General features: G+C 48.5%; 1 long non-coding RNA gene across 1 annotated transcript; it reads right to left on the minus strand.

The window, feature by feature from the left end:
* Positions 1-7,767: 7,767 nt before the first annotated feature.
* On the minus strand, positions 7,768-8,375 carry LOC138515678 (uncharacterized). The gene is made up of 3 exons (XR_011282156.1): positions 8,225-8,375; positions 8,012-8,097; positions 7,768-7,879 (listed from the first exon to the last, which is right to left on the minus strand). It is a non-coding gene; the product is annotated as an uncharacterized lncRNA (long non-coding RNA).
* Positions 8,376-11,099: the final 2,724 nt, after the last annotated feature.

An 11,099-nucleotide genomic window follows, 5' to 3' on the forward strand; every position in this document is an offset into this window, starting at 1 on the left:
CTGCTGACTTTGTGCTGCTTACAGTCTACTTTCCATTGCCATTGAGAAGGAGAGGCTTAATTCACAAACACTCCACTCTCGACGCGGAGCGTCGTGGAGTTTTGGCTGAGTGTTGACCTGCACAGACCTGGTGTGAGCTGCTGCTGCTGACTGTGTGCTGCTTATGGTCTACTTTCCATTGCCATTGAGAAGGAGGAGCTTAATTCACAAACACTCCACTCCCGACGTGGAGCGTCCCAGAGTGTTGGCTGAGTGTTGGCCTGCAAGGACCTGCTGCGAGCTGATGCTGCTGACTGTGTGCTGCATACAGTCTACTTTCCATTGCCATTGAGAAGGAGGGGCTTAATTCACAAACACTCCACCCCCGACGCGAAGCGTCACAGTGTGTTGGCCTGCAAGGACCTGCTGCGAGCTGGTGCTGCTGACTGTGTGCTGCTTAGAGTCTACTTTCCATTGCCATTGAGACAGAGGGGCTTAATTAAAAAACAATCCACTCCCGAAGCAGAGCGTCGCAGAGTGTTGGCTGAGTGTTGGCCTGTAAGGACTTGCTGCGAGCTGCTGCTGCTGACTGTGTGATGCTTAGAGTCTACTTTCCATTGCCATTGAGAAGAAGGGGCTTAATTCACAAACACTCCACACCCAACGCAGACCATCGAAGAGTGCTTGCTGAGTGTTGGCCTGCAATGACCTGTTGCGAGCTGCTGCAGCTGACTGTGTGCTGCTTACAGTCTACTTTCCATTGCCATTGAGAAGGAGGGGCTTAATTCACAAACACTCCACTCCCAATGCAGAGCGTTGCGAAGCATTGGCTGAGTGTTGGCCTGCAAGGACCTGCGGCGAGCTGCTGCTGCTGACTGTGCGCTGCTAACAGTCTACTTTCCATTGCCATTGAGAAGGAGGGGCTTAATTCACAAACACTTCACTCCTGACGCAGAGCATCGCAGAGTGTTGGCTGAGTGATGGCCTGCAAGAAACTGCTGCGAGTTGCTGCGGCTGACTTTGTGCTGCTTACAGTCTACTTTCCATTGCCATTGAGAAGAAGGGGCTTAATTCACAAACACTCCACACCCAACAAGGACCATCGAAGAGTGCTTGCTGAGTGTTGGCCTGCAATGACCTGTTGCGAGCTGCTGCAGCTGACTGTGTGCTGCTTACAGTCTACTTTCCATTGCCATTGAGAAGGAGGGGCTTAATTCACAAACACTCCACTACCAACGCAGAGCGTTGCGAAGCATTGGCTGAGTGTTGGCCTGCAAGGACCTGCGGCGAGCTGCTGCTGCTGACTGTGCGCTGCTAACAGTCTACTTTCCATTGCCATTGAGAAGGAGGGGCTTAATACACAAACACTTCACTCCTGACGCGGAGCATCGCAGAGTGTTGGCTGAGTGATGGCCTGCAAGAAACTGCTGCGAGTTGCTGCTGCTGACTTTGTGCTGCTTACAGTCTACTTTCGCTTGCCATTGAGAAGGAGAGGCTTAATTCACAAACACTCCACTCTCGACGCGGAGCGTGGCGGAGTGTTGGCTGAGTGTTGACCTGCACAGACCTGGTGTGAGCTGCTGCTGCTGACTGTGTGCTGCTTACGGTCTACTTTCCATTGCCATTGAGAAGGAGGAGCTTAATTCACAAACACTCCACTCCCGACGTGGAGCGTCCCAGAGTGTTGGCTGAGTGTTGGCCTGCAAGGACCTGCTGCGAGCTGATTCTGCTGACTGTGTGCTGCATACAGTCTACTTTCCATTGCCATTGAGAAGGAGGGGCTTAATTCACAAACACTCCACCCCCGACGCGAAGCGTCACGGAGTGTTGGCCTGCAAGGACCTGCTGCGAGCTGGTGCTGCTTACTGTGTGCTGCTTAGAGTCTACTTTCCATTGCCATTGAGACGGAGGGGCTTAATTAAAAAACAATCCACTCCCGAAGCAGAGCGTCGCAGAGTGTTGGCTGAGTGTTGGCCTGCAAGGACCTGCTGCGAGCTGCTGCTGCTGACTGTGTACTGCTTACAGTCTACTTTCCATTGCCATTGAGAAGGAGGGGCTTAATTCACAAACACTCCACTCCCAACGCAGAGCGTTGCGAAGCGTTGGCTGAGTGTTGGCCTGCAAGGACCTGCTGCGAGCTGCTGCTGCTGACTGTGTGCTGCTAACAGTCTACTTTCCATTGCCATTGAGAAGGAGGGTCTTAATTCACAAACACTCCACTCCCGACGCGGAGCATCGCAGAGTGTTGGCTGATGGATGGCCTGCAAGAAATTGCTGCGAGTTGCTGCTGCTGACTTTGTGCTGCTTACAGTCTACTTTCCATTGCCATTGAGAAGGAGGGGCTTAATTCACAAACACTCCACTCCCGACGCAGAGCGTCGGGCAGTGTTGGCCTGCAAGGACCTGCCGCGAGCTGCTGCTGCTGACTGTGTGCTGCTTACGGTCTACTTTCCATAGCCATTGAGAAGGAGGGGCTTAATTCACAAGCACTCCACTCGTGATGCGCAGCGTCGCAGAGTGTTGGCTGAGTGTTGGACTCCAAGGACCTGCTGCAAGCTGCTGTTGCTGACTGTGTGCTTCTTACAGTCTAATTTCTATTGCCACTCCCGACGCGGAGCGTCACAGAGTGTTGGCTGAGTGTTTGCTGAGAGTTTGTGGAGGGCCCTAAGCGTGAACTGTAAACCCGGTGCTATGGATTTAAACACGCAGCTCTCACAGGACTTGTAGCCAGGTGCGGCTGCTACTTCAAGGAGTTAATGGAGTGGGGGGTTGGGGGGTGGTCAGTGGTGTGGGCCTGCTGTGCTCTGTTGAGTTCCCTTCTTGACCTTAGTGGAAAGCCCCATACCGCTAGTCCCGAAATCCCTCGTGTTTTCGCTCTCTGACTCCAGAGATCCAGATATCGGGCTGGGGTGCCATGGGCGTCTGTTCCATCCCTCCCGGCTCTGCATACCCTGTGTGATGCTGCCCCTTTAAGGGCCGCACGTATGTGGCGGAGTGACGTTGCACTCCACCGCGTGCACTTTAAATAAAGGAGGTGTTTCCAGCCGCGTTAGAGTGACCGGGGAGCCCGAACTGCATAGACGTGTCCGTGGTGCAGTCGGTAGCGGGAGGGGGCTTACGAACATCGGTGTGCACCTTGAGTGCACCACAACAGTGGCGACGAGGCGCGGATGCATCCCGGACCGGGCGGTGATAATCGAAGGCGAGTTTTGTTTATTTTTAAACATTAGCACTGTTCGATCATGCCACAGGGCAGGAGGCAGTCCACGTGGTCGGCGGCCATTTTGTGACCGGGCCTAGGAAGGCCGCGGCAGTGATTTCCTTCACTTCTGAAGGCCATCCAAGGACAATTTTTGGAACGCTTGGCAGCCGAGAGCTGCTACTACCACATGCTGTGGTTTTGGACAGAAATTTTGTTCATTTTTGTCTGTTTTCACAGAGTGAATGGTGGTTCCTGGATAGGCCTGCTAAGCCAGTAGGACAGTCTCTAGGCCCCACCTGGCTCAATTTTTGGGACTCCTACCCACAGGAAGACATTGGGTGACATCTGCCCCTGGTAAATTCGCTGGCTCTTCACAGGATAAAGCTGGTGGAAGGACTGGGGTGTCATTGGCCTCCCTGCAGGGAGAAAAAGCCTGCTGACCTACAATCTGCCTACCTGCATGAGGAGAGAGCCTGAGTTGCGGCCTTTGGTGTCTTATTCAAAGGTCCCTGTGCGCTCTGAGCCAGCATCACCCCAACAGCAACCAGATCAAGGTCAGCCTCAAGCCTCTGTTCAACCTCCAGTGCAGCCTCCTGTGGCAGCTGTCCAACCTCCTGTACAGCCTCCTGTGGCACCTGTCCAGCCTCCAGCCTTACCTCTTGGTGCAGCTGTTTAACCTCCAGCGCAGCCCCATGCGATGGCGGCACCGCAACTACCAGGTGCAAGATCCCCAGGTGCGTTACCCCCAATGCCTGAGTTTGATATATCGGGGGCTCCTTCGAGACTGGGGTAACGTTGGAAGATGTGGATGGACAGGCTGGAGATGTACTTTCGTGCCACAATGGAGACAAATGATGACTGCAAGTTAGCCACCTTGCTGTATTGTGCAGGTCCAGCAGTGCATGAGGTATTCCTGTCGCTTCAGCCACGTGATGTCTCCTACGCCGCGGCGAAAGACGCCCTCCATGATTATTTCTTACCCCTTGCCAATGCGGATTATGAAAGATTCCTCATGGGGGCAGCACACCAAAAGGTTGATGAGACGCTTGACACGCTTTATGGAAGGCTGAGAAGGTTGGCAGTGCTATGTGCATGGGTGGATCCTGACACAATGATCAGAAAGCAGTTGATCCAGGGCTGCACGTCTGGCAAACTAAGAAGACAAGTCCTGAAGGAGCCCGGCATCACCCTGCCACGCATTCTAGAACTGGGGAGGTGCCAGGAGGTCTCCGACCTGCACGCGTCCAGAATGGAAGCAGGGGTATGCCCCAGCAAGACTGAAGAGATCTGTGCAGTCGGACGCGGCAGAGGAGCCAGGCGTGGGGGAATGAGTCCGCGAGAGAGGGGGTCGGCCCCTGCCTACTCATGCCCCAAGTGTGGATACGACACTCCCCACCCAGCGGAATGCCCGGCGAACAGAAAGACATGTGGTAGGTGTGATGGTCCAGACCACTACGGCAGGATGTGCAGGGCTACCGCTCCGGTGGTGGTCTCCAGAGGCCCGGTGCGGGCTGGTTTCTTCCGGCAGCAGCGCCCCTCAAACGTCGCGCAGCTTGATCAGGCGAAGGACAACTCAGCTCTTGATGAGGAAGAGGAGGAGGAAGAAGAGAACGTGTTCTTCGTATCCAGCATTGGCGTATCGAAAGCAAAGACTAGGAGACAGCCTCAATGTCTGGTGATGGTGAACGAGTCCTCAGTCCCGGTATTGGTAGATACGGGGGCCTCCGTCAATGTTATGGCTCATGAACACTATGATGCCATGACAATCCCGCCTGCCCTGACCAAGCCGAAGGCCCGTATCTTCAACTTTGGAGGAGTAGACCCAATACAGCTGGACGGTGCATTCATTGCTGATATCGAACATGGTGGGTCAGCCATAAGGGCCTGATTCTATGTGACGCCGGTCAGCAGTAACACCCTGCTGAGCTGTGTGGCGGCAGAGGCACTGGGTATCATTACATTTGCATATTCCGTGTACGTGGATGACATCCAGACCCTCCTGGAGAAACACACGCCCCTGTTTGAAGGCATTGGACAGATGGTGGGGGTCCCGGTCAAACTGCACATAGACGACTCGGTGCAGCCCATCGCTCTGAAGCATCGACGGGTCCCGTTCCACCTAAGAGATCTGGTGGACAAATAGCTCAACAACCTGGTCAAGTTGGACATTATAGAGAAGGTTGAAGGCCCGACACCGTGGGTGTCCCCCATCGTGGTAGCTCGAAAGCCGAAGCAACCAGACTCAGTTCCCATCTGTGTGGACATGCGCCTGCCCAACAAGGCCATTAAGAGGGAGCGACACCTCACGCCGACGATTGATGATATCACTGAACTGCAGGGTGCCCCTTTTTTCTCAAAGCTAGACCTATTGCACACATACCATCAGGTGGTACTACACCCCGAGTCTAGGTACATTACAACATTTAACTCTCACAAGAGCCTCTACAGGTACAAGAGGCTGAGCTTCGGGGTGTCGTCCGCAGCGGAGGTATTTCAGAATATCATTCAGGGGCGCTGGTAGACCTGGATGGTGTTTTGAATATTAGTGATGACATCCTAGTATTCGCCAAGTCGGAGGCGGACCACCTGGTGAAGTTAGCAAGACATTTGAACACCTACGATCTCTGGGCCTGACACTACACCGAGAGAAGTGTGAATTTTTCCACACCACCATTGAGTTCTTTGGTTTCGTGTCCAGGGCTGGTGGGGTGTCTCCCGATCCACGCAAGGTGAAGGACATTGTGGAGGCCAGGCCCCCCGAAAACGTCTCAGAAGTGAGGAGTTTCCTCGGAATGGTCACCTATTGTGACCGTTTCATTCGCAATCTGGCAGCAAGATCCAAGCCACTCAGGGCCCTCACGAAGAAGGACATGGCCTAGCAGTGGGTCCCTCTCAAGCAGGCGGCTTTTGAGGACATTAAGGGTGCTCTCACGGCGGAAGACATCATGGCCTTCTTCGACCCTGCAATGGAGTCGGAAATTGTGGTGGACGCCAGCCCGTTTGGCCTGGGGCCGGTGCTAACACAGATAGCTGTCAACCAGGAGGTCCATCCCATTGCGTATGACAGCAAAGCGCTATCGGAGACAGAGCAAAGATACTCCCTGGCCGTCCTGTGGGGTTGCCGCCACTTTTGATTGTATGTTCTGGGACGACCAGTGACAGTGGTCACGGACCACAAACCCCTGCTGCCCATCTTGGCGGGGTCTTCGTCCAAACCGCCAGCCTGAATTGAAAGGTGGATGCTGGCCCTGTTAGAGTATGGCGTGTCATTAGTCTACCGCCCTGGAAGCAACAATGCGGCGGACTATCTGTAGAGACACCCACGAGAAGGCACTGGTGGGGCTCCGTCTACGTGTGCAGAGGAGGAAGATGAACATGTGCAGCTCGTGGTGGAGGCTGCAACCCCACTTCGGTGCCCATACAGGTCCTTGAACAAGCATCTGGTGAGGACGACTGCTTCAGAATACTCACGTCCGCCATCCAACAGGACTCGTGGCGTATGGTAATTGACACACTGGCGGCCAGGATGCAGGAGGCCAAATCCACCCTAGAGCAGCTATTGTCGGAATAGAAAGTATATTGTGCCTCCTATTGTAATAAATATATTAATATTGGCCTACGCCAAGCTGCTCGAAAATCACTTGCGAAAGAAATCTGTGTTGCAAGGTCCTGACCTTAAATCTATGTAAGCCGCCATTTTAGGTTGAACCGCCATATTAGGATTCGTTGCATAAAAGTCACCCTGTGAGCTAAAATGGTGGACGATGTCATTGCAGAATACAACATGGCCGTCTTGACCTCTGTACATAGCTAATGTGTAATTTGCCTGCAGGTCACTTGTTGAGGTCATGAACTGAGACATTGTCCTTCGTTGACCTATATGTAGAAGGATTACTTCTGCAATGAAACTAATCCACGAGCATATGTTGAGACAATGTATACAAATACTGAACGAAGAACATCTGTTTAACTACATTGTATTAATGTTTAAGAAGATTACAAAAAAAGATCCCGAAGGGAAAAAGGGAGTTCACATGGAGGAGTACTGTATTAATTTGAGTACTCAATTATGGAAATAGAGGCGAGGAAGAAAAGGAGAGCCCAGTCATAAATATTCACATTATCATTTTTAATTAGTAATTTATTACCATTATAAAATTGCATAATATATAAACATCAAATCAACAATAAAATCGATGAATTGATTATAAAATACTTGTCAAATCTAATGCCTCAAGCCATTCAATAGCAGTTTAGTTGCCACAATTCGTAACCTCATGTTACTCAAGGTAAAGCATCGCTGTCTCATTTTAAATTCCATCCAAATAGTCAAAGTGCTATGGAGAGTGGAGAGGGCAAATAGTTAACAATTGAATAAAGTGCTAAGTGCAACCAAGTGCTAAGTGCCAAGTTGTTAACAAAGAAATAAAGTACTAAATGCAAAAAAAGTGCTACGTGCCTACTGTGCATACATGATCTTAAAATATCATAACAGTTTCGGCGAATTCAACCTATCTGGCTCCATTGAGCGAGTCAGTAGTCGCCTTCCTCAGGGCGCACTAAATATTGCAAATAAAAACCTTGAACGAACTAATGCTTAAATTTTTTGTCTATCATTCAGTAGTTCTTGCAGGTAAAACTTTGTACAATTCATAAGAGCTTGATTGTAGATCTGAAAGTCTGTGGGAGACGTTGACCCTTAATGAAACACATTAAAACAGACAAAATAGAAAAAACTTTGTTAAAATACAGAGTATAATGAGTGAGCCTCCTAATTTTCGATGCCTCTAGCCATGGAAATAAAACCTGGGGATATATATATATATTCACCTAAGTTGGTCCAGAAGTGGTGCCGAAAAATGTGTTTGTTTCGATCCGCCACCCAAACAGGACTGGTGATGCAAATAAATTTACATCTACAAAAGACAAAAATAAGAAGCTAAAAGAGATATCACTAGATTATCTCAGACTTTGATTGCTAAAACACAGTGTCCCCTGTCTCCACAGAGAACAGATCAATATGTTACCCCTTCTATTACCAACCTTAAATTGTAGAATGTTTTAGCCTCTAATCGTGTCTGCAATCGACTCTATAATAGATAAGGATAGGGAATATTCCAAATCTTCGAGTCTTCGACGGTGTGGGATCAAGTTGGAAGGAGAGGCCAACAAATGCTAACCCGTAGGTGAAAAAACCCTAAGAAAAAGGTATAGAACAAGGTTTGCATATTAAAGGTTGTAAGCCATTAGGTGCAGCAATTAAAGAAGCGTTTTGAGTTGAAAAAGTAAACTGCATCAAATTAAATGGGTTCAGACAGGGTGGGAGGATGAACTAATGCTTGGATCAGACAAATGCCACTTGCACAAGCCTGTCCTAGTTTGTCATGTTGAAACTGACAATTCTGGACCTCTAGTGCACCCGTTTCAAGCCACTGTAATAGTGTCAAAGTTCTAATCTAGGAAAGTCTTTTATCTAGATTATTAAATAGCGGGCTCAGGTTCGCGCCGTCCGATATAGTCTCCTCCACAAGATGTATAAATATGCACAAAACTCGAGACATTAAATCAAGCTAAATATATGTCCTATGTCCTGTCGGTAACATACAAGGAGACTAAATGCGGCTCGCGGAGAGGAGAGCCTACAGATATATATAAAATAGCAAAGTATTCTCACCCGGTACAAGCCTTCTCTTTCGTCTCTGAATGCAGCTGCCTGAAATGCACACCATCCGATGTGGCCTCCGCGGCTGTGTTTATAAACACACGCGGTACTAGAGACAGAAACAAGACTGCGTATGTGCCCTTTGGCCTATAGAGACTAAAAAAGGACTAAAGTACGGTCTCGCCACACAGAAAACCTACAAATGTATAAATGTATGTTAGCAAATGTAGCATGAATGAATGTGCCAACAATATTACCTACTCAGGCTATATTTAAATAACTGGCGTAATTTTGTTCCTCAAGGCCCACATACTCCCTTTCCTCCACCTAACCTCCCTTTTCCGCCCCCGATCAAGGGGCCCCCCCATTACAAAATTATTTCGAAACCAGGAGAAGGTCATACCGCAGGTAGCCCTACCATCGGCAGTATACAACATTTCTAAGAGACAACTTAGTGAATATGAGACTCGAATTTTGGAGAAGGGTTTCTCGTTTGTTCCTATGAGAAACCCCTCCAAAATGGAGGTAGAGATTGAATTACGTGGTTTATTTCGCAAAATACGTTTGCGTGACTTCTTTGGGAATCAAGCCCATGTTAATGGTGACGACGGCCTTCATACTACTTTAAAATGTAAATCTACCTTCACTCCGACCTTACAAATGGTTTCTGACGAGACAGCGGGATTTGAAAAGGCGGTCCTCAAAGACTTTAACTCCTGCTATAATACATCTAACAATTATAGCAGGGGTTCCTGCTTCAATTTTGGTAGACAGGATTGGGCCAGCCTTCAGGAACTTAAGTCAGACACCTCGATAATCATAAAGCAGGCAGACAAGGGAGGTGGAATTGTTGTCATGGACTCTCATCAATATGACAATGAAATTTTGCGCCAGCTTGACAATTCAGCTATATACAGGAAACTTCCGAGTGACCCTACGGAAAGCATCAGAGCTCAAATTGCAGCGATTGCTCAACGAGCACTAGAAAGTGGAGCCATTAATGATAAGGAATATCGTTTCCTTACTATTAAGGGAACTAGGACTCCGCTCATATATGTACTTCCCAAAATACACAAGGACCTCCTCAATCCGCCAGGACGCCCTATTGTGTCATTATGTGGATCTATATTAGAACCCATTGGTCAATTTTTAGATTATTTCCTGAAGCCATTGGCGGCCTCTACTGAAACATACCTGGCTGATACCACTGATGCCATTAAACATCTTGAGGGTTTTCCTTTTAATCATGATTCCGACATACTTATGACCTTAGATGTGGAGTCATTATACTCCAATATACCACAAATGGAATCTTTAAAAATAATGAAAGACTTTTTGGACTCACGGCCAGGCATTCAAGTAGTTCCCACTGAAATACTAATAGATTTACTTGAGATAGCTCTTTCACGCAATTATTTTCGTTTCAAGTCTTCTTATTATCTACAAGTGAAGGGAACAGCGATGGGGGCAGCATTTGCCCCCAATTACGCCACACTTTTTATGTGGAATTTTGAAAACAGGTGTATCTTGTCAGACATTAATCCCTACAGAGATGCCATTAAATTGTATAAACGCTATATTGATGACATAATTATAATCTGGGACAAAACAAAGGCAGATCACCTTGCATTTCTTCCATGGCTAAATGCGATGGATACGAACCTCAAATTTACTATGACAGCCAATAGCACCTCTTTGCCGTTCTTGGATTTGTTAATCAAGAACTTTGAGGGCTGCATTATTGTTGACCTGTACCGAAAAGAAACTGATCGGAACACTATTTTAAGATTCGACAGTTTTCATCCTGAATCATTGCGCAAGAGCATTCCTTATAGTCAGTTTCTCAGGGCTAGACGAAACTGTACTAAATTGGAAGACTATAAGACTCAGGCGAACATTATTGAAGATAGACTGCATCAGCGAGGCTACCCTAAATACCTACTTCGTCAAGCTCGCAAAAGAGCCAGATCCCAGCATCGAGATATTCTCCTCGAGAAACATTCCCGGGAAGATATTACTAAGGAGCGGCTAGTTTGCGCTATGACTTTCAACACCTTTCATCACAAGATCAAACAAAGCATTATGAAACATTGGCATCTGCTTCAACTAAATAATCCAGGACTTGCAAAACCTATTTTTGCATTCAAGAAAGGCAAGAACCTCAAAAGTTGGCTCACTAAAGCCGACAGGTCGAGTACTGGACCTAAATTGAATACGGTGACAGGATTGTGGGGTGGCAAATCCATCCAAGGACAC

The sequence above is a fragment of the Ambystoma mexicanum genome, chromosome 6q (genome assembly GCF_040938575.1).
Source record: "Ambystoma mexicanum isolate Mex_15411 chromosome 6q, UKY_AmexF1_1, whole genome shotgun sequence".
NCBI lineage: Eukaryota > Metazoa > Chordata > Amphibia > Caudata > Ambystomatidae > Ambystoma > Ambystoma mexicanum.